At 42.2% G+C, this 24423-nt stretch overlaps 1 long non-coding RNA gene across 1 annotated transcript; it reads right to left on the reverse strand.

The window, feature by feature from the left end:
- Positions 1–5868: 5868 nt before the first annotated feature.
- Positions 5869–24012, reverse strand: LOC128311703 (uncharacterized). The gene is made up of 5 exons (XR_008290198.1): positions 23802–24012; positions 22999–23181; positions 22368–22467; positions 9119–9318; positions 5869–6028 (listed from the first exon to the last, which is right to left on the reverse strand). It is a non-coding gene; the product is annotated as an uncharacterized LOC128311703 (long non-coding RNA).
- Between the last annotated feature and the right edge of the window lie 411 nt (positions 24013–24423).

Raw genomic sequence — 24423 nt, forward strand, 5'->3', positions numbered from 1 at the left:
TGTATTTGGGAAGATGTTAATCAAAAATGCAAGCATTCAGTCCAAACAAGAGTTAATATGAAGGCATTGGGGGAAGGCAATAAAAAGGTGCAAGAGAGGAAACCAGGTAAGAACAAAGACCACAATTTCAAAGTTGAGCTCGAGAAGCAGAGCCTAGACAATTATCCGGATTCTTGTGACTGTTGCCTGGGGCGTGTCTAGGAATTGACCTGAATATCTAAGATTAACTCCCTCCAATCAAGATTCCCCAGTAGACAGGGTCCTAGGTCATGTTCTTTCGCGGATTTAATACATAACCTCGGGAAGTGGGATCCCCAAGTTAGGGAACTGTGAAATCAGAAAGGCAAAAATTACAGCTTTAGGGGGAGGGGGAAGGAGGGAAAGCCAATGAAAATTCATAGAGAATTGCCACTCTAACTTGAATAGTGGCAGGAAGATATGTTTGCTGGAAAGAATAGGAACGTGGCAGAAAAAAAGATTTGGTGTGGGAGCTGGAGCCCCAGCCTGGCGAACAGAAAGCTTATGGGGGACGACAGACCCACCGAGGTGAGCGTCCACCTCACTGAGCTGGATGCCAAACATGAACCAGGAGCTTCTGCAATCACAGGCCAGCGGGGGGAAGGCACAGGGTCTTCTTCGGATTCTCTGGAGTGTTACCTGCTGTATCTCACCTGAAAGGCCGTTTCCACGGCCAGGCAAATGCGGTTGACTGTTTGAGGGTGCTGGCTCGTCAAGCCACACTGGACTCTGAATCCTCCTGGCTCTGCCCTCTTTTGACCATGTGATGTAAAAGAAGTTCACCAGTATGATTTTGGAGACATGGGTGGGAGCGGGGGTGGTGGACAGGATATATTAATTTTTCAACATTTAGGCGCCCAGACACCTGACGTTGGACCTCTCTCAACTGAGCCAGCTTGGAGAAGGGAGTGCTCTTCTTCTCATTCCTAACCTGACTGTCATCTTCTAAGCACTGCAAGGATATTACGAGATCCAGAGAGTTCTCCGAGTGGTTGAGGCCAGAGACATCTGTGCGGTTTTAGGGGACCGAAGCCTGGAGCACGTGGCAACTTCGAATGATGCAAAAACTGATAGAAAGACACCACTTAAAGAATTCAGAAAATTGGCAGGAAAATACGGAATTAGCAAAAGTTCTATTAATGTTTATTTGACTTCATTTTTAACCAAGCTGGTGGAGATCTAGGTAACGTACATATTATCAAGGTTAGCCTCTATAACGGCTTTATGAAATACATGTGATTTCAAATATAATCTCAATGCTACAGAACACTAAGGATCAAAGTGGTGAAAGAAACACGCCCAAGATCGCAAAGCGATAGAAAATAAAAGCATGGTTTTCGGCTGAATTTTATCTTTCCCTATGTCACATTCTTTCCCTCACCTATTCACCTGTTCCTAGCAGTAACAGATATATTTGAAGATAATAAAACTACGTTTCTTTGAAAATGTCCCATTTCTGTGCCAGCTCAGCCCATCCAGCAGGGTGCCCTGGAAAGGGTGACTGCTGTTTCCAGCTACTCGTATGTACTCTGTTTTCAAGGAAGAGCATCTGGAGAAAATACCCAGCTGGCGTCTCTTCTGCTTAACAGAAAATGGCATCTCTCCTTTAACTTTGTGTATCTTCTGCCAAATAGTCTTACTCCACCAAATTCTAAGCCAACCACGCAGCAGTCATTAGCTGCAAGGATGTCTATGAAGTCCCCACCTCCCCCTCCCTCCAGTCACCAGGCAAGCAAGCCCTCTAATGACTCGTTCCAGAGACCTCATTTTCTGCATGGACCCCACTTTGACACATGCCTTATAACCATCTTACTCTTAACAGGTGTGTTGGGCAGGTGGTACTACGCATTACAAAAATGCACATGCATCAGAGTTAGAGCTGATTCTGCATCCCCGTTTTCGGGGTTCATTGCCGCGTGACCTTGGGCAAGTCACTGCGTCTCTAAACTCCACCTTCTTTATCCATATAATATTATGTATCTCTCCCAGTGGAACACAGCTACATGAGGTTTTGTATTTGTTTTATTCATCTCCGTCTCTAACATCTACCACGGGCTTGGCACATAGTACATACTTAGTAAATACTTCACTGAACAACAAGTTTCTAGTCATTAGGCTGTCATAAGTGCTTAATCCTGTGTTAATCTATACATTCATAGCCCCATCTAATCTGTACAAGTGTCCTTTAATGGAGGCATTGTTTTTGTTTATAGATGAAGACACCAAGGCTATAAAAATTTACGAGCTTTAATCAAGATTACGTAGCAAATCAGCATTCAAACCCGGGCCCGCCAGCTTGAATCCGTCTTATGACAGACGTATTTCAGGTATGTGCCTCCGTAGTAGATGTTGTGGTTTCAGTGTTCATATCCCCTCAGAATTCACCTCTAAAAGATCAAGTTTTCTTACTGCAATCACATAAGGGCTATTTTTACTTTTCTGGCTGAGGGAGCACACATGGCCGACACGCAGAGCAAGCCAGAAGCGCCAGAAAATTAATGTCCTCGCAAGCAGCCATCAAATCAATGACAGATGGAAAGCTGGAAAAAAAAATCTCAACTGTTTCACCCTTTGGTTCGATAACTTTAAAGCATTTTCTGTGGTGTCTCCTACGGGCTTGAGCCCTGTTGCTCACAGGAATAGCCTGCAAAAGAGCAGAGAAATGATCTAGGGTTCACGGGTGAACACCACCCAACTATGCTTCATCTGGATATGCCAATTTCTTCATCGGTCTCGCTGTGAATATCCCCACTAAGCGGGAGGGCTTTTGGATGCAGGCATTTTCAAGACTTATCTATGTCAAGATACCATACTAATATCCTGCAAAAGGCAAAGATGTGGGTGCTCTTGGTGGTTTTATGTATATATTCTATTTTGTAACAGTCATAAAATCTGTTGGAAGATTATTTCTAAGAAGTGACTGACTTCAAATGCTAGGTCAAAATCTGCAGCTTACCTAAAAATACCTAAAATATGTATTCTGTGTCAATTCCTTTTGCTTATATATTTTGCCACCAAATATGATATTTTTATTCAACTTTACAGCAAGCATTACTGAAGTTTCTAGAGTGTTTCATATTCAGCCATTTCATTAACATCCATCTTTCCTGAACTTTATTATTGATCCATAAGTAAGTTAGTCTGCCTTTCAGCAGAGCTTATAGATCAGTCTGGGAAATAAACTCAGAAGTAGAATTCAGGGTACACTCAGTGTAATTTTCCACTGAGGTTTGGAAAATTCAACCATGCCCTATTAGTTTCATTTTGTGAGTAGCCTGTGTATTTTCCCAAATAAACTTTTTTGAAGCAACTTGGTTGACAGAAAACCAATGGTAAAATAGACTGTGTAAAGTCCAGAATTCTGTAGAAAGGAATTGTAACATGAATGGGAGGAAATAGATGCAAACTATGGGCCTCTGAATAACATGGCACAAGAACATTTAATCAGGATCTAAGGGCTGACTTTAATTCCAAGAGAGCGGCATATCTGCTCACCCACCACCCAATTTCAGGGCCTGGCTTGGTGCCTGGCCCAGAGGAGGTGCTAAATGATTTGTCAAACTAATTGATGAAGTATAGCAATGCATATTTTCTTGGAAAACATTGGCCCATTCTTAAGGCCTCCATGTTAAACTAGAGGCTCAGGCAGGAAACTCACTATAGTTACTGTCAAATTACCTAAGTTTTATTTCTGCAAAGGTTTTAAGAACTATCTACGTCTCGTGGCAAGCGATACCATTAATTTCAGAAACAGATTTTCATAGGGAAAAGTAGCAATTACTCATCCAATGCCCAAATCTACAACCACCTTCAAATAAGGCCCGGCTTCCTGAGCACTAAAAGAAAGGTGTCAATAAAATTAAACTCGGACCCCATACCAATTGGCTTGAACCATTTTCTTTGCCCTGTTCTTGCTCTTTGTTGCCTCCCCCCATCTCTACCTGGCTTTTAACCTTCTTGAACTGTCTAGCAGCCCACGGAATAGGTTCACCTGGGATTTTCAATAGCCACTAATGCAACAAAACACATCCTAAACCAAAAAGTATGATGTTCCAGTTAAAGAGACTGCATTAATAATGTAGTAATGAAAAGGTGGAGGTATAAACTCCCAGGGATAGAATGAATCAATCATGAGAATAAAAGGCACAGCATAGGCAAAACGGTCACAGTGTCGCAGATAGTGTTGCACGGTGACAGATGTTGGCTACACTTGTGGTGAGCACAGCACAACATTCAAATGGAACTGGAGGAATCACTACACTGTACATCTATCAGCAATGTAACATTGTGTGTCAACTCTCCTTTGGTAACAAAAAAAGGAAACAGAATGTGGTAACGAAGTATGTGGTGCATAATGTAGTAAAGAGGAAAAAATGATCTCTGCCAGGGCATTTTTGCCTCAGTGGTAGACCCTTGAGTCCTGATGTTTTTGTGTTTCCTGAATGCAGACACATTCGTTTGGGTTTACCTGTGTCCATAACAGTAATGGGAAACTGCATTACTAGGAAAAGTTCCAATTTGTTATATGATGATGCTGATGCTGATGATGGTGACGGTGATGGTGGGGATGATGATGGTGGTGGTGGTGATGATGGTGATGATGGTGATGGTGATGGTGATGATGATGGTGATAATGGTGATGGTGATGATGATGGTGATGATGATGGTGATGGTGATGATGATGATGATGGTGATGGTGATGATGGTGATGATGATGGTGATGGTGATGGTGATGGTGATGATGATGATGGTGATGATGATGGTGATGATGATGGTGATGATGGTGATGATGATGATGGTGGTCGTGGTGATGATTTTGATTATTACTATTATTATATTGTCCTCTTATTCAGTATATTTGCCCACAATTAAACCGAGTGTCTTCATGACTTTAAATAGTAAATTCAGCCTTTCAATGCCTCCTGCTTTTGTAAATCTGTAAAGAAGTAGGACCTTTTTAAACGAAACCATCTACATAAAGGACAGAGAGAAATGTTGACATGATGAGCTCAGCACTGAGCACGTAATGCATATTTAATATATAATTTGAATCAAATCGAATTAATTTATTCCAATTACCATCCTCTGGTTTTGCATTTTTCATAAATTCTTTCACTTGAAGGATAATAACTTTGAACAACTTTTAGATTTTTATCAAGCTAAATCATGCATGTATTCTTATCACTCCTGGAAGAATTTGTTTTGACAGTCTCATACTTCAGATGGGTCCATTTTGCATATAGGCCTTTTGACCATTTTTTAAGGAACGTCATTTAGAAATATTCTCTTGGTTAATCATAAGACAGAGATTGTTCGACCTTAAGGATCAAATATAAACAGTGGCAGAACTATCTGAGTGTTTGATACCAGTTTCCCATTATCAACGAGTTACACGGCCCTGACAACAATTAGACACAAACACGAAATAGCTTCGCATGCATTATTTGTCACTGGTATTTCTCATTATTATTACAAGCACTTTGACTGGAACAAACACTAATATTGCTTCCATGCTATTTATTTTTATCTACGTACTTTCTATTTTGGCTTTCCCCTCTCTATAATATAACTTTCTAGAAATAATTCTTAAGCAGAGAGTAGAGTGTATTTCCCTGCCAAATGGATTGATTACTACATCTGATAATAATCAAATGTAGAGAATTCTCATCTGTTGTAATTTCAAATGCATAGATATTGTTTCATGGGCAATGTACGCAAAGAAAATATAGACCAATTTGGTGTAAAAACAGTGGCTCACCAGTGTTTATGTGACAGCCCCTGAGAGCTACCATGCTCCTGCCACACCCCATATCATTTCTTACAAAAATTCCAACTAAATACCAACCTAGAAGAAGAGCAGAGAAGAAGGAGCAGATGTGGGTAGCACCTTTCTGTGCACCTGCAGCTCATCACCACTCCAGTCCAGAGCTCCCCGGAGCAGGACGTAAGCCTCTCCTGAGGGCTGGCAAAGGCAGGAGGTAGTGTGCCTCCATCATCAAACTGGGAGATGCTGGTCAGAAATATAAAGCCATTATTAACTGATGAATAAGTAGATTTGTCCTATGTAGCACCCAGGTGCCCAAAATGGTAGCGCATTTTTCCTACCCAAACCATTCTACTTCTTAGCACATTGATCTTAAAGTATCCCTGATAGCCAGGCCCACTCCTTCCACTCAGATTTAGATGAGTCCGTTATGCTAGATGTGCAGCACATACAGTGACTTCTTTGTTTTCTTTCCTTGCCTCTATGTCGTAAACCCTGAGACCAAAGTCTGTGCCTTGTTTCTTATTGTATCGCTCCGTCTCTAAGATCACTACACTTTGAAACTATTAAACTTCTGGAATGAAGTGAATGCATTTAAGATAACTTATGTGTTCTTACAAAGAAAAAATAATGATGGAATTTTTCCTACAAAGAGATCCAATAACTCATGGAGTCATACTAAAAGTTATTAAGATGCTATCAAGAAATAATTATTTTACATGAAATGTAGTATGGCAAAAACTGCAGTCATAGAAACATAATCAGCATGTGTTAAGCGTAGTGCAAGTCATTGCCTCCAAGTTTGTCCACTTAAATGAACTTCAAATTTAAATCATTCTCCTTGTATCTTCTTAGAAAGGAGAGCCTTGGGCACCTGGGTGGCTCATTCCATTAACCATCTGGCTCTTCATTTCCTGTCAGGTCTTGATCTCATGGTCATGGGATCAAGCCTTGTGGCAGGCTCCACGCTGACAGCACGGAGCCTGCTTGGGATTGTCTCTCTCTCTCTCTCTCTCTCTCTCTCTCTCTCTGCCCCTCCCCTGCTCATGCTTTTTCTCAATCCATAAATAGACTCTATTTAAAAAAATTGCTCTTGGGGCCCCTGGGTGGCTCAGACAGTTAAGCGGCTGACTTCGGCTCAGGTCATGATCTCACGGTCCGTGAGTTTGAGTCCCGCATCGGGCTCTGTGCTGAGAGCTCAGAGCCTGAAGCCTGTTTCAGATTCTGTGTTTCCCTCTCTCTGACCCTCCCCCATTCATGCTCTGTCTCTCTCTGTCTCAAAAATAAATAAAAATAAAAAAAAAAATTTTAAAAAATTGCTCTTGTTCTGGGGCACCTGGGTGGCTCAGTCGGTTGAGCGTCTGACTTCAGCTCAGGTCATGATCTCATGGCTTGTGGGTTCGAGCCCCACATAGGGCTCTGTGCTGACAGCTCAGAGACTGGAGCCTGCTTCAGATTCTATCTCTGTCTCTCTCTCTGCCCCTTCCCTGCTCATGCTCTCTCTCAATGCACAAATAAACTTTATTAAAAAAAAATTGCTCTCATTCTAAAAATAAAAGACAGGAATAGCCTTTTGTGGTAGCCCACTTACAACCTCAAACACCTAAAACACTTCTTTTATTTAGGTGTTGCATACGAAAATGCTGGTATTGCATACACACGTAAAAACATTTCCTTCATTTAGTTATTGCATACGAATATGTTAGTGTTGTATGTTCACTAATATTTTACTAAAAACAATTTTGGGGTGTAGAATATTATTTTCTAGGAATTTGAAAAACATTGAATTTTTTAAAATATTTATTTATTTTTGACAGAGAGAGAGAGAGAGACAGAGCATGAGCAGGGGAGGGGCAGAGAGAGAGGGAGACACAGAATCCGAAGCGGGCTCCAGGCTCCGAGGCATCAGCACAGAGCCCGACGCAGGGCTTGAACTCACAGACTGTGAGATCGTGGCCGGAGCTGAAGTCAGGCACCCAACCGACTGATCCACCCAGGCACCCCTGAAAAACATTTTTATCGTTATTTATTAATTTTTTTTAGTGTCACACGAGTTTAGAATTGACCTCCCTACAGTCATAGACAGTTGTGAGCTCCATTAACTAAAACGGCAGTGCAGAATTGGGCCAGTCCTTCCTTCATGAACTGGAGTCTCTTTGACGTGGAAATGCTGATGTCTTGGTGATTATTCTTCTGCCAAACTGACCTCAGAGTCTAAAATATTTTCCTAATGACAAATTTCACTCTTTTTTTTTTTTTAACAGCAAATGTTCTTCCCTTAATTGTGTTGTCTCTAAAGCCTTTTAATCTTCTTTAGAAATTGATCGTGAGTGGTGAGGCCCTGACTGGACTGGTTTACATTGGTTCTTGACTTAAAGAGTGATCACACTGCATGATAACCGGGCAAGCAGAAGCTGAAGAAACGGCACAGCAGAAATGCTCACCAGATGCCCGTCCTGTGCACACCGGGCCAAGACGCCATGACTTAGTAAGGCTGGGCATTTGGATGGAGAGGCCGCTGGCCACGACCTCAGCACAGTCCCCAGTGATCCTGCCCTTCCAGACCTTGTTCCAACTCCACCCCCAGCTCTCCTTTCTCTGTGGCCATGATGACTTCGTGTCTTGTCCTCTCATGTCTCCTTATTAATGTTCTCTTACGAACCCGTTTTGCCACTTGGAAGACTGCTGTTTCGGGCCCAGAGAAAGGGAATGCCAGAAGTGTAAAAGCTCTTTCCAGAAGGATCGATGACTTCTGGCAACCACCGTTTGTCCAGCATTCCACTGCTGTCACGCTTCCAGGGATGCGCCCTGCACCCTCCCCTCAGCCCTCAGATCTCGCCTTGCAGGGACTGCTCTGTTCCGGAGTTCCATTCGGTGGCTCCTGTGGAACTCTGCTGGAAGACTGCACGGCACACACACCCAGGCCATCAGTGTGTTGATTTACTCATGGCCTCCTTTGTTGGATGAGTTCTGGCTTCTTCCCAATGCCTCCTTGGCCCTCAAGACTGCCTGCGTAGGCCTGGTTCTTGAGAGAGAACTAAATTCACAGAACGACAACGGCTGTTTAAAAAGTCTTGTGCCCATTAGGGACGCTGGGCACTGTTCCTACTGAAGCCTGAAGACGGATTGAGGCAAATGAGTGGAGCCTTGCACAGGGTCTGAACTCTGAGGAGAAACAGCAGGGCGTTGTGGAGATGAGTATTTGCTTTTGGTGGACCTGGGTTTGAGCAGCAGCTTAGTCATACCCTAACTATGTGACCTTCAGAAAGACATTAGAGCGGCCTGAGTTTCGATATTCTTCTTTGCAGAAGAGACAGAGGACAGTATTTACCTCACCTGGCTAGGGCGGCAGTAACTGTGTGCATGGGTGACGGGTTCTCTGGAGAGCGCCTCCCACAGAACACACTGCGGAAGGGTGGCCTTATGATTGTCTGTTTCCGTGAGGTTCCACATGGTCCTCCCATCAACTCCGCACTCTCTGCTTCACTGACGCTGCCCGGGCTGGCCACACAGCACAGGGACAAACAGAAGACTACCTTGGGATAAATGCAATATTGAAGAGTACTCAGATATAAAAAAGGACAAGAACCGCACACACACACACACACACACACACACACACACACACACACAAGTAAATAACCCTCCCTGTGTCAAAATTATGAGGTCTGGTTAACAACTAACATGAAGCCAGTCTGTACTTGTCAAGTAATAATTTAGGGGCAAACGAGCTGGCTTTTGTTGATTTTAAACATATCTTGTGTGGGGGAATGGCTGTTTTGATATCAGAGTCCCTTTTCCTACAGTGCCAAACCTTCCAAGAAAACTGTCACTCCTAGTAGATGTATTTCTCAAGTGAAAGCACTGAGCCTTTGAGGAAATGGGACTGCTTTTTGAGTCACACAATGTTTGTGAGAGTCATACACAATTCTCCTTTAATTCTGGGCTTTGCTGCGTCCTGCCTTTGCTCATGGCAGCGTTAGAAGGAAGATACCCCTCTTATTTCTGGATACACAATCCTGCTTATCCTTCCGGGTCCACAACTGATCACTTCACCTTCTCAAAGTGCTTCCCAACCCCGCCCCTACCCCACACACACCTCCAGCTGATATAATTGCCCTCTCCTCTATACTCTCAAAGCACTTGATATGTTCATGCCTTCTGATAAATAACAATTTTGACTAGGGGCTGCTGATTCAGATACTTGCTCTAACTCCCTATCACATGTGACTTCAGAACTGGTTTTCTGTATGTGTGTTCATGCCAGACTCCATTTTAAGTTTCCAAACTCTTAGAGACATACCTCGAATATTGCAGAAGTTCAATGAATATTTAATGAATGCATGAATTTACCAGACAGTGGATCTTTCAGATTCTATTGTCTATCATGGAAGAGACTGGGCTAATTTTGTTAATGATAGTAGGTGCTCAGGAGACATCTGGTTGGTGAACAATGGGTGGGACATCCATATGGCCCATGTTGACATTCCAATTAGAGGAATGTTCCAATTAGGATCGTTTAGATCAGGAGAGAAACACAAGACGCAGCTCCATGACACATCTTGGCAGGCTTTTAAGAATTGGGAGAACCAGTCGTAAGCATCGCTGTGCAGAAATCACACAATGCACCGAACATAATGAAATGTGTAATAAAAATTCTTCTTTCTTAATTCAGCAGCATTGTTTTTTGCCCTTCTGCTCATTAGGCATTTACCTTCTTAATAAACTTTAATTTGTGTGCGTGTTAACTGCTGAAATTTAAGTGAAAGTGATTATTCAAAATCATATTAAATTTTACATGCCTTAAAATGCACCATTAAAGTTTAGAAGGCAGTGGCTGTCTCAGATTACACGTGTGAGGTGTGTGCACGTCAGACATAATTATATAACGCTTCTGATGCTTAGCGTGCATGAACTCCTTCAATAATTAAAAGGGGATCTATGGCATGGCAAATGTGACATATGTGCACAATATAACAGCAATTTACTAGAATGCTCTCAAAATGTGTTATTGTCATCAGACGAAATACGTAACTAAAAATTAGGCAGGACACATTTTTTTCCCGTCTAGAATCAAGGAGTGTTACGATAACTTCCTATATCGATGGCCTCCTAACTGGTCCACTTATCTTCCACTCTTCCCTGTCTACCGTCTGCACTGATCCTTATAATATGTAAGGTAGGTCATGTTACTTCCCACTGCATTTGAGTTAACATGAAACCTTTTACCGTGCAAAATAACTAAGGGAGAGAACTCTCACTGTGGGTCATAGTGTGGACTGCATATATTGTGATCACCAATGAGAGTCAGAGCATTCCGATTCTTGTCTCTCCATCACAGAGATCTTGATTTCATTGGTCTGGGTTGGAGTCCAAGCATGAGCATCTTTTTTTTTTCTTACAAGTTTATTTATTTTCAGAGAGACATCATAAGTGGGGGAGGGGCAGAGAGAGAGAGAGAGAGAGAGAGGGAGAATCCCAATCAGGCTCCACACTGTCAATGCAGAGCCTGACACAGGGCTCGATCCTACAAACTGTGAGATCATGACCTGAACCGAAACCGAGAGTGGGACGCTTAACCACCTGAGCCACCCAGGCGCCCCCCAAACGCGAACATCTTTTTAGAGTTTCCCAGATAACAATAATGTGCAGCCAACGTGCGAAACACTTTGGTTCTCATTTTGAGGGAGAATGAGCAACCATTGGTGGTTTTTAAATGGCCAGGCAAAAGAATTAGAATTAGAATATGAAAAAAATTTCTAAATTTACCACTTATCGTTTTCGTTTGTGAACCAAAAGGGGAAGTGGCCAGCTCATCATCTCTTTTATTAATCCTTGAGTCATTTTAACATATCTTAATAAAGCATAGCAATTCGTCTAGAATTCATAAGGTTAATGACGTTTTTGCACCCATGCCACTAGAACAGATCATTCGTTCACCTGTTCAGCAGCACGCCCTTTGTGTTTGCTGTGACCCCCCACACCATCCCGGATGCACAACACAGGAAAATGAACACCCACAGTTCTGCTCGTCAGGGTATTTGTTCTTCACCAGAGGACAGACACGCGCACAGATAACTCCATGATGGCATAAGACATTCTTTAGGAGTAAAGATAAGACAAGAATAATATGTTGTTGCAGGTGGGAGGAGGGTCAGTCAGAGAAGCTTCGGAACAGAGGTACCATTTGCCCCATGGCCTTAAAAGATGGATGGGGATTGACCAAGCAGAGAGGAGAGAAAGAGTCTTCAAATTTGAAGCAATGGGAATATCAGAAGACACAGACTGTTGAAGACCTAATGAAGAAACAAGGCATAGAGCCTAGAATGTGCTGGAAGGGATGGTGTCGGATGAAAATAGAAAAGTAAGTCACATGATCTCAACCTCTTGGGAGGTTCAGTTTTTCACAATCATTTCTTGATATGTAGAGAAAAAGACTTAACAGGTTTTGCTTGGGAATGTTTCCAAGCTAGAAATTGAGTTTACAATGTGAGAGTTGGCACACTTGGGTGGCTCAGTTGGTTAAGGGTCCGACTTCTGCCCAGGTCATGATCTCACAGTTTGTGAGTTCAAGTCTCGTGTCAGGCTCTGTGCTGACAGCTCAGAACCTGGGACCTGCTTCAGATTCTGTGTCTCCCTCTCTCTCTCTCTGCCCCTTCCCTGCTTGTGCTCTGCCTTTGTCTCTCTCTCAAAAAGAAATAAACATTAAATAAATAAATTAAAATAAATAAATAAATAGTAAAATTTGAGAGTTAAGGTCTTTGGCTCAGGGCAATGACTGTGATGCAGGTTATAGCTCTGCGTGCCTGGGTCAGCAGTAAATCAAGGTGGCAACACATGTAGATAAAAGTCATTCTCGGGGCACCTGGGTGGCTCAGTTGGTTGAGTGTCTGCCTTCAGCTCAGGTCATGATCTCATACTCCATGAGTTCAAGCTCCACATCGGGTTCTATGCTGACAGCTCAGAGCCTGGAGCCTGCTTCAGATTCTGTGTCTCCCTCTCTCTCTGCCCCTCCCCTGCTCATGCTCTGTCTCTCTCTGTCTCAAAAATAAATAAAAACGTTAAAAATTTTTTTGAAAACAAATCATTCTCATTGTGCACGAGGTGTGGCCAAAATATCAGTGTGCCCTAGCATATCCTGCACTGCACCAAAATTCCTATTTATCTAGGCATTGGGAACTACTTCTTGGGAGCCAAATTTGGCCCAGCCCTTGTTTTTGAAATAATTTTTTACTGAAACACTCATTCACTTACATATTGTCTGTGGACCCTTTTACACTGTAATGGTAGATTTGAGTATTTGTGACAGAGACCTTACATGCTGCGAAGGTTAAAGATTTACTATTTATCCTTTATAGAAAAAAAATCACCAACCACTGATCTAAAGGTAAGAATTTTCCTCTATAAAATCCCAATTAAAGTGAAAATTAACCAAATAGCCAAAGCAAACTTACGGAAGAGAAACAAAGCTGGTTGCATCACACTCATTTCAAACAATGCTACAAAACTATAATACTTAAAGCAGTATGGTATTGGCATTAAACAGATAAATAGACCAACAGAACAGAGGAGAGAGCCCAGAAATAAACCCACACGTATACGGTCAATATTTACGACAAAGAAGCCAAGAATATACAGTGAGGTTGGGAAAACTGGAGAGCCACGTGCAGAAGAATGAAACTCGACCACTGTCTTACACCATATGCAAAAGTCAACTCAAAATGAATTGATTCAAATGTAAGACCTGAAACCATAAAACTCCTAGAAGAAAACATAGGCGGTAAGGCCCGTAACATACGTCTTGGTGATACTTTCTCAATCCAAAGCAACAAAAGCAAAAATAAACAAGTGGGACTACATCAAACTTTCAGCTTCTGCTCAGCAAAGGAAACTACCAAAAAAAATGAAAAGGCCACCTACTGAATGGGAGAAAATAATTGCAAATTATATAGCTGATAAATGGCTAAAATCCAAAATATGTAAAGAATGCATGTGACTCAATAGCAAAGAGGTGAAAACAAACAAAAAAAAAGACTGGTTAAAAAATGGGCAGAAGGTCTGAATAGCCATATTTCCAATAATGACATAGTGATGACCAGCAGGTATAAGAAAAGATGTTCAACATCATTCATCATCAGGAAAGTACTAATCAAGACCACGGAGATATCACCTCACCTGTTAGAACGACTGTTATCAAAAAGACAAGAAAACCAAGTCGTGCTGAAGATGTGGATAAAAGGGAACATTTATGGACCATTAGCGGTAATGTATATCGGTGCGGCCACTATGGAAAGCATTATGGAGTTTCTTCAAAAACTTAAAACTAGAACTACTGTATGATCAAGCAGTTCTACTTCTGTGATTTTATCCAAAGAAAACAAAAATGATAATTTGAAAGTATGCATGCACCCCCATGTTCACTGCAGCATTATTTACAATAACCAAGACATGGAAACGACCTAGGTGTCCATCATTGAGTGAATGGATAAAGACATTGTGGCATATATACAAAATAATAAAATCTCTCCATTTGTGACAACATGGATGGACCTTGAGGGCATTATGCTAAGTGAAATAAGTCAGACTGAACAAGACAAATACCGTATGATCTTATATGCAGAATCTAAAAAAAATACACCAAACCAAATTCATAGATACAGGGAACAGATTGATTGTTGCAAGAGGAGGCGTGAGGAGTAGGAGATATGAGTAAACTATTTTCTTTAGTTTAAACACTTTTAATAAAACTTTAAAAATTTTTTTTATTTATTTTGAGAGGGGGGGAGGGGTATAGAGCTGGAGAGAGAGAATACCACCAGGCTCCATGCTGTCCGTGCACAGCCCGACGTGGGGCTCGATATCACGACTGTGAGATCACAAACCTGAGCTGAAAACAAGAGTCGGGAGCTTAACCGACTGAGCCACCCAAGTGCCCCCAAAATTTTTTTTAAAAAATGGAGCAAATGCAAGCAGAATCAGATGAACTCCACCTTTTACGTAGGTCGAATGGTCCCATCTTTCTCGCAGAAGAACTGAGAAGAACAAATTAGCTACTATGTTAGGGCAGTGAACACAGGGCCCCATACAGAGTACACGCTCAATAAATAAGGTCACTGCGCACAGGGCTAGTTGCTTCGTCAAACCTCCTTCTCACTCTCCTCCTTTCTAGTAGAGTTCTCCTTGGGCACAAAGTCATCTGGTTAGGATCCATATTTCCTAATTTCCCTCACAGACAGGTGTCTGTGGCTTTATGATTAAATTCGGGAGAAGAAAGATGAGTAGAAGGGATGCGTGCATCTTCCACATTATCTCTGATTGAAGACCACGCACTTTCCCTGATGTGTGCCTTTTTCTCCTCATGAAGGAGGTCAGAAGGCACAGCAGAAAACCAACACAGACTATGCAGGTGAGGACAACGTTCCAGGAAGACGAAGAAACAAAAAGATGGAGGGAATCTGGGTTCCTGAGTGACCTCAGGTCTCTGTGTGTCTATGACAGACTACGTAGAACAAACATGTATATGAGGGAAATAAACCCCCATCTTATCTGAGCTACAATATTTTTAACAGATTTATTGACGTATATTTGACATACAATAATCCGCACATACTTAGACTATGCAATTTGGTATGTTTTAATCTATACATTCACCTGTGAAGCCATCGCCACAGTGACACTCATGAAGAAATCCATCATCCCTCCAAGGTTCCAGGTGCGCCTTTGGAATCCTTCCCTGCTCCCCCCTCGTAGACCCCCACCCATCGCCAGTCAACCATTATCTTTTGTAGCCTTTTTGTCAGAGCACCTCAACCTCTATCTAAACTAATGCTGACCTTATTAGTTATTGCCATGAGTTTTATGTCAGTTCCCAAAGAAATGTTTGGCAAATGTTCCAGCTGATGGATATGTTCTAACGTGCGGGGGGAAGGGTGAGATGAAGGAAGCAGTTGAAGTGAGTGGTTTAAACCCTCAGAGGCAACTACTTGCGTCATTGTGGACAGAGTCTATGTCTCACTCATCTCTGAATCCCTGGCATGTACCACAGCATCCTATCCTCAGGACTCATCACATGCTACACTGGTGGATGGCTGAGAGTACAGTGACATGAGAAGAGAGAAGAACATGGTCAACACTTCAAGTTATTTTATAACTATTCACTGAGCTTGCATAAGGAGACCAAGATTAACAGCGTATTTTTGGCCAGTTTTCCTTCAAAGCGAGCACAGAAAAAAAAAAAGTATGTTTAGGTACAGCAATTATGGGGAAAATATCTTTGATCTTCTTCTAAAATATTTGCTGAAGGAGAACAAAAGTAACAAAAATATTCGATGTTATGAAAGCCCTCAGGAGAGGAATGTTTTTATTTGACATTTAAGAGCTATCGCTGGTCGTATCTTTTCCAACTCCTGGTCTCCAGCTTAAGAGCAAAGAACAAAAGCAGAAGATGAAGAATAAACAGAATGAATAATGTTCCAGGGAAGAAGTGAGGAGCAGGAAGACAGAGGAACAGAAACTGAGAAAACCTCCCTGCCAGCCTCAAGGGGTGCCCGAGCCCTGATGCCTTTTGTTCTTTGGAGCTTTTTACAGACCCAACCTTCTTTCAGCCAACCAGAGATGAGGGGCCGGGGACGATGCTTGGAGTTGGGGGTAAAAAGGTAAAAACAGCGCTGTTGATGAAGACACGAATGGGAGAAGACAGTCAGGTAAACATATATATGAATTATACACAGAGAGACCACACATTCCAATGTTCTCAGGACAGTCCTAATTTATACATGCTAGATAATGTCATTTTTTGCTAGCACCTTTTCACTTTCTAAAGGTCCCACATTGGGCGATACATATGGTGCTATAATAGAAATCTTCACAGTGTCTCAAAGGACAGGGCGGTTGGGTCCGCCTGAGGAACTCCAGAACGATTCCCTACAGAGGGAACATTTAAAGGGAACGTCTCATGTAAGTAGCTACAGGCCAGGAAAGGAGGAAGAGGGCTGGACCTTCAGACGGAGCGAGAGTTGTGGGCCAAGATCCAAGGTCACAAGTGAGCACAGCGTGTTCAGAAAAGAAGAGGGAGGCAGAAAGGAGGAGGCTTTAAGAGGATGAAAATGTATTTGTATGAAAAATGTGTGGACAACGGAACAGAAAAGATGAAGGATGAGTTCAATGATTCCTGAGAATCCATCTGGGTTGATGAGCACAGTTCATGGGAGGGTTCCATCTGCCCACCTGGCAATTCCTCTGACAACATCCATGAGCTCAGGTGTAAAAACAAGACAACATTTGGATCCAACATTTTTTGAGAAGACAAAACAAAAGGACAAAGGACAAACACAGAGCTGAGTAAATTGGGAAGTACAGCCAGACTGGACGATGGAGAATGTAGGAAAAAATAATGGAAGAACCTAAAAGACTAGATTAATGGATCTCAAGTTATAGTGTATGTAAGAATATCTAAGTGTTTGCTCAAATTATATTCTCTGGTGCTTTACAGATGGAACTCCTAGATAGAGAAAATCTGGTAAGAGTCTCAAAAATCATCTGAAAGGGAGGAGTGTGGTTGAAGCTAAGGTGAAGACCTGAACAGAGAATTACCGAACTCTATGCAAAGGGACGCTCTGCTTCTCTTTGAAAACACACTTACATAAACTGTTCTCTTTAAGGAAACACATTATTTAGCCCACTCCTTCATTGCTATCATTTCTTGCTCAGTTGTTCAGTCTAAAACAGATTCCATTTAAACGAGGAGGTGAAAGACCTGTGTATCAAAAACAATACAACAGTGATGAAAGAAATGAAAGATGACACAAATAAATGGAAAGATATTCAGGGTTCGGTAATTAGAAGAATTAATATTTCTAGCACACCGCCCCAAAGCGATCTATAGATTTAATGCCAATGCTATCAAAATCCCAATGACATTTTTTTTTGCAGGAATAGAACAAACAGCCTAATATTTGAATGGAACCACAAAAGACCACGAACAGCCAAAGCAATCTTGAGAAAAAAGACCAAAGCTGGTGGCATCACACTTCCTCATTTCGAAAAGTTCTACAAAGCTGTGGTCATGAAAACAGTAGGTATTGGCACAAATCAGACACAGAGATCAGTGGAACAGAATAGAGTGTCCAGAAATAAACCCGTACATACATGGTCAATTAATTTATGACAAAGAAACCAAAAATGCACAAGGGAAAAAGGACAGCTTCTTTGGTAAATTGCGCTGGGGAGGCTGGACAGCCACGTGCCAAAGAATGAAAGTCGGTCACTAGCTTACAGGACACACAAAAATCAGCTCAAAATGAATCAAAGACTGGAATTTAAGACCTGAAACCATAGAACTCCTGGAAGAAAACATAGACAGGGAGCTCCAGGACATCTGTCTTGGCGATGATTTTTTTGGATTTAACACCAAAAGCAAAGGCAACAAAAGCAAAAGTAAACCAATGAAATGACATCAAACTTCCAGTTTTTTCTAAGGAAAGGAAACCAGTAAAAAAGAAATGAAAAGGCAACCTACAGAGTGGGAGAAGATTTTTCCACCTGACACATCTCATAAGGGAATAATATCCAAAATATATAAAGAACTCATCCAACTCAAGAGCAAAAAACAAACAATCCAATTACATTATGGGCAGAGGATATGAATAGATATGTTTCCAAAGGAGGCATCCAGATGGCCAACGGACGCATGAAAACATGCTCAACCTCACTCATCATCAGGGAAATAGAGATCAAAACCACAATGAGATATGACTTTACACCTGTGGGGATGGCTATCTATTATCAAAAAGGAAGAAAACTGGGGTCAGTAAGGATGTGGACAGAAGTGAATCCTCGTGCACTGCTGGTGGGAATGTAAATTGGTGCAGCCACCGTGGAAAACAGTATGGAGTTTCCTCAAGAAAATTGCAAATAGAACGACCATGTCATCCAGCAATTCCACTTCTGGAAATGCATTCAAAGGACACAAAATCACTATGTTGAGGAGGTATCTGCACCCCCAAGTTCATCGCAGATGTGCAATAGCCAAGACATGGAAACCATCTAAGTAGCCATCAGTGGACGGATGGATGAATGAAGAAAATGTGCCGTATACACACACTCACATATTTTTCTTCCATAGAAAAAAGAAAATCTTGCCACTAGTTACATGGAAAGACCTTGAAGGTATTGTGCACAGTGAAATAAGTCAGACAGAGAAAGACACATACTATATAACCTCACTTACATGTGGAATCTAAAATAATAATAATGTAATATACAGTATGGTGACTATGGTCAATAATACAGTCTTGTATATTTAAAAGTTTCTGAAGGGTAGACCTAAAAGTTCTTATCACAAGGAAAAGAATTTCGTGAGTATAACAATAACCCAGAGTTATTGTGGTGCTCATTTTGCAACATACACATATATGCAATCATGATGTTGCACACCTGAAACTAATAGAATGCTATATGTCAATTACACTTCAATTTTAAAATACAATAACAGGGGGGCGCCTGGGTGGCTCAGTCGGTTGAGCGACCACCTTTGGCTCAGGTCATGACCTCGCGGTTTGTGGGTTCAGGCCTCATGTCAGGCTCTGTGCTGACAGCTCAGAGCCTGGAGTCTGCTTGGGATTCTGTGTGTATGTGTCTCTCTCTCTCTCTCCAAAATAAATAAACATTAAAAAAAAATAACAGAACAAAACACAGATTCCAAAGGGGGTTTGACTCACGTTCCGGCACCAGCAAATTGCTTGATCCATGTCTGTTTCATCATCTGTAAAATGGGCATAAATGTACTTACACTGTAGGGTTGTTGCATTAAATTATAAACTATATGCAAGGGACCCTCGATGGGAACTGTAATGTAATAGTCACTTGAAAAATATTAATTTCTTTCATTTTTTGTGTGCTGTGGTCTTATACAATCCTTAGAAAATTCCAGAAGACTACTCTTCAAGTGGACTGAATCAGGTGGAGTTCTGTCTGTGCCTAGGGTAGACTCCAGATAATCAGAAATCCTTTAGAGATCCAGGAAGATTGGGGAAGGAGGGATGCTTTATCTTTTTAGAGAATTCTTAAATTCTAAGGAAAGCAAAACGTTCAATTCATGGCTCACGTGACTAATGCAGAATCATAACATATTTAAATTTTCTAATGTTTACTTTTGAGAAAGAGACAGAGACAGAGACAGAGCATGAGCAGGGGAGGGGCAGAGAGAGAGGGAGACACAGAATCCGAAGCAGGTTCCAGGCTCTGAACTATCAGCACAGAGCCTGATGCGGGGCTCGAATTCACGAACCATGATTATCATGACCCGAGCTGAAGTCGGATGCTTAACCAACTGAGCCACTTAGGTGCCCAAATCATAAAAGATTTAGGTTGGAAGGGATTTGGAATCATCTAGTCTGAACATATTGTTTGTTAGTTGGGAAACTGATGTGAAACTCAGTTTCACAACTCACAAAAAAACATCGTAGAAAGTACCTAGCACCCAGGAGCATGGATCGTCAAGCCTGAGTTCTATGGATTGATCCCTTGTTTGTGACTCATGTATTCATTCATTCATTCATTCATTCGTTTGTTCATTCATTTTACAGATTTCAGTGAGTAGCCAAGATGTGCCACACCTTGTTCATGACACTGGAGAGTCATGTAGCCAATCACGTGATAATAACAGCTCGACTTGTTGAGGTCTTTTTGCACACGAAATATCGTTGTAAATAATTTGTGTATATTAACTCAGTAATCTCCACCTCTTTGCAGAATACTTTGCGTTAGGATTTTTATGTGCTTCCAGGATTTGGAAAAGAATTAGTCAAAAGAAATTCACTTAGTTTAAATTTTGAGAAATTAATATCCAAATAATGTGCTTGTCTGAGTTCTTAATAAACCGGGGGAGGTAGGTGAGTGCAAATTGTAATGTGAAATGAGTAGCGAACACCACATCCATTCTGTAACTCTTTAACACGAAACTGCTCACCTTCACGCAATGTTACTTCAATACACGTATCAGGAAGTGTTTATGTAAAGTTGCTGTTGCTTACAAAAACCCAGTTCTGTCATCGAAAAGTATTTTCGGTACTCCGGGTCCACAGGTTTGGACATTAACTTATCCGTGTGAAAACGTAATTGCCTTTTATGATTTTTGTGAAATAACTTCTTTACGGACCCTTTGCTCATTTCAAACCATTTTCAAACCAGTTACCTAACCGGAAATCTGCGTCTTACTCAATGAGAAAAATTTCAACTTTGTCGGCACATCACTCTAGAAGTATTATTTCATAATTCCATGACCACACACGCCACATGAATGTATAAGTTAATGTCTTCATTGCAATGCTTAAAAAAATAGCAAAATTACTATGGGCTGTTAAAAAAGATTGGGGGGGGTTATTAGCCCCACTTTACGGATGAAGAAACCGAGGCCAGAAGAATTAAATCGTAGGACTGGTAGGCAGTCATGCGAGAATTTGAACCTACCGTGTGCTCTGAACCACTACAGGGTACAACCTCTCAGAGAGAAGGAACACAACAGAGTTGACGGACCACAACACTAACACAGAGATCGACAGAGCTGTAAGGACAGTGGAGAAAACTCAAAACGCAACAGTGAAGACAAGGGTAGGAGGGCATTCAGATGCTAGCTGGGAAATCCCCGCGTTGCGTTAGCACCGACCTCGAAAAGACAGGAAGCCGCCTGCAGAAAGAGTGGAGGAATTTGCACACTGGGATCAGCATGTGAGCAAACCCAGCTGCGTAAGGGCCTGGCGCGTTCGTGCAAAGGGAAGGGGGCCAGTGGGTCTAGCGTGTGGAGAGCAAGGACAAGAGTGAGAACAGCCGTTGCTGGAGACAAAGGCAGAGTCCAGATGGCGAGCGGCTTGGGCCACGTTGAGAGAGTCCAATTTCATTATTTGTACAAAGGGAAGTCGCTGAAGCTTTTTAACCTGAGACCACGGTTTCTGTGCTTTTCACATTTTCCCTTCAGTCTTTCTCAACCTCGTGCACTATACCTGTTGGATCGTGAATAAAGGTTAGAGTTGAATTGACTGTCCTTAAAACTACAGAGAGAGAAGCCTTTTGTTTTTTTTTCCCACTTGATTGCTTCTTTATGGTTAAGAGGGGACACAGGCCATTTAGAAATAATAAGCAGTAAAATAGAGCTAAATATATCTCAGAGCTTTCTGTTTTCACGCCAATAAAAATATTACCCTGCCATCCACACCACCGTCCGCATATTTGAATAAGTAAGTAACAATGACGCCATTTAAAATGAGAAGGTCAGCCATAGGTCCATATTTCTAGAAATCCCCAGCCTAAATGAAAGAAAGCATCCAGCTAGAATTTTTTTCCTCAGCCCTCAGGTTCCCTGCTCATGTTTTACGAAAATGAATTACTTCTGCTGTTGAAAGAAATACGCCCTTGGAAAACTATGGGTGGCTTCAGCGATCCATCTGAACTGGAAAATGTATATCAGAGTAAAAGCAGAAATTGACTTGCCTCCGACACACATCTGCTGCAAGCAGGAGACGGCGGAAGGGAAGGGACATATTTCCAGGAATTCTTTCCATGCCCCCTTTAAAGAGTGAACTTCAAGTACCTGCAGGAGAGCAGACCAGCGTCTGGGTCCCGGATCAAGGAGGATAAAAACCAGAAACCGGACTCAGTTCAAGGTTTACTCCCCAGGAGGCTAAAACATCCTGCAAAGGAAAGCAAAGGGACCTGGTGACAGTTGAAGAGTGTGGTCCCCGGTGCCCTCCGGACGAGCCCCCCAGCTCTGTGATCACAGCAGCCTCGCCGCGAGCAGAGCCTCCAGGGCAAAGGCCCAAGGAGTCGTGCACTTTCTGCCCTGCACCCCCACGAGTCACATTAGTGCCACACACATTTTCTTGTTAATGCGTAAGACCTTGAATTTACAACTCAGCAAAAGCCTTGCCTCCACAGGCAGAGGGTTCAAGTCTTGGGTCTTACAATTTTTGCTCTGCGCGGTCCGGGGCCATCTCTCCTTAAGTCTTCACCATAAAACGTAGAACGTGGGGAAAGAAACAGCGTCAGGATAGAGATGTTATGGTCGCTAGAATTTTAGCTGGAGAGCGTTCTCCCAAATAACGTTTGACATGTATGTAAGTAAATTTCAGAGAGGAGGCCGTGTATTTGAAGACTCCAGGTTTCTGTGGAGACAAGACTAAATCTGTGCTAACGAAGCAAAGCCCTGTTTATTTCGCAGTTACCTGATCCCACTGACCTAGCAAGAAACACTCTTGCCTTTGAAAGCACAGAGCGCTCGACATCCGTTTTTCCTTCAGATGCTCTTTTTCTCACCGAACATTGCGGGATCAACTGCATCAGCTTTGAGAAATCCACCGAAGATACATATTTTAAATCCCTTCTGTCGCACCACACAAGATTAAATGCTGCAATAAATGAGTTCACAGCAAGTCAGAGGTATAATTATAATATTCAATCCTTTTAATGATTTTAACACAACAGGTTATCCATGTTTAAATGATGTGTACACAAGGGCATGGGATTCAACTTGACCGTCTCTTTTCCCTCCCTCCCTTTATCTACACCTTGAAAGGGAGTAAAGCGTTTAGCGTTTGGGTAATGCTTTTAGAGCTTGCAAAGTGCTCACACATACTCCAAGTTATTTGACACAGCATTTTGGAAACACAGAAACGGATACCCAGAACGGCTAACTGACTTGTCCAACACTCTCCTGCTAGCAAGTTAAAAGAACAAAACTCAAACCCAGGGGTTCTCCCACAATCTCAAATGTGAGTCCCCAGTGGCATGCATAGGACACACAGGAATGGATGGCATTCTGTGAGCTGCTGCCTCCAGGCAGAGTGCCAGGATTGCAGTTAGTACAGTCCCCTGACATTTTCGGAAAGCAGCGTTGATACATATTACCAAATAAATATTTGCTCTCATGTTGCACGGACTGCCCTCACATGATCGACCTATCCACCAACACATACAAAATATGTAATCACTTTTTTTCAGAGCTAACAAGCTTAGGAAGAGATTTTACCTTATTTTTTTAGGCGGACACCAGCTGATCCTTGCGCTGTTTGTTTACATATTGGCAAATGCTATGACGTCATGTGCCCAGCTCAGCATCATTCCCCATCAAAACTTTGGGCAAATGGTAGTTTATAATACCCTGCAAAAGCGTGTCTACGGATTACTGACGAGGCTTACACCATCCGTGAGTACAGCAAATGGGTCATCAATTTAAATGTGATTTCTTTTTAAATTTTTTTTTCCCAACGTTTATTTATTTTTGGGACAGAGAGAGACAGAGTACGAACGGGGGAGGGGCAGAGAGAGAGGGAGACACAGAATCGGAAACAGGCTCCAGGCTCCGAGCCGTCAGCCCAGAGCCCGACGCGGGGCTCGAACTCACGGACCGTGAGATCGTGACCTGGCTGAAGTCGGACGCGTCACCGACGGCGCCACCCAGGCGCCCCAAATGTGATTTCTAATATGAAATGAAATACAAAGAAATAGCAGAGTTGCCATGAGATGAAATTTTAAGTGCATAATTTTAAAGTCTTTAAGTTAGAGGGGCGCCTGGGTGGCTCAGGCAGTTAAGCATGTGACTTCGGCTCAGGGCATGATCTCACGGTTCGTGAGTTCAAGCCCCATGTCAG

The sequence above is a fragment of the Acinonyx jubatus genome, chromosome D1, assembly GCF_027475565.1.
Source record: "Acinonyx jubatus isolate Ajub_Pintada_27869175 chromosome D1, VMU_Ajub_asm_v1.0, whole genome shotgun sequence".
NCBI classification, from domain to species: Eukaryota; Metazoa; Chordata; class Mammalia; order Carnivora; family Felidae; genus Acinonyx; species Acinonyx jubatus.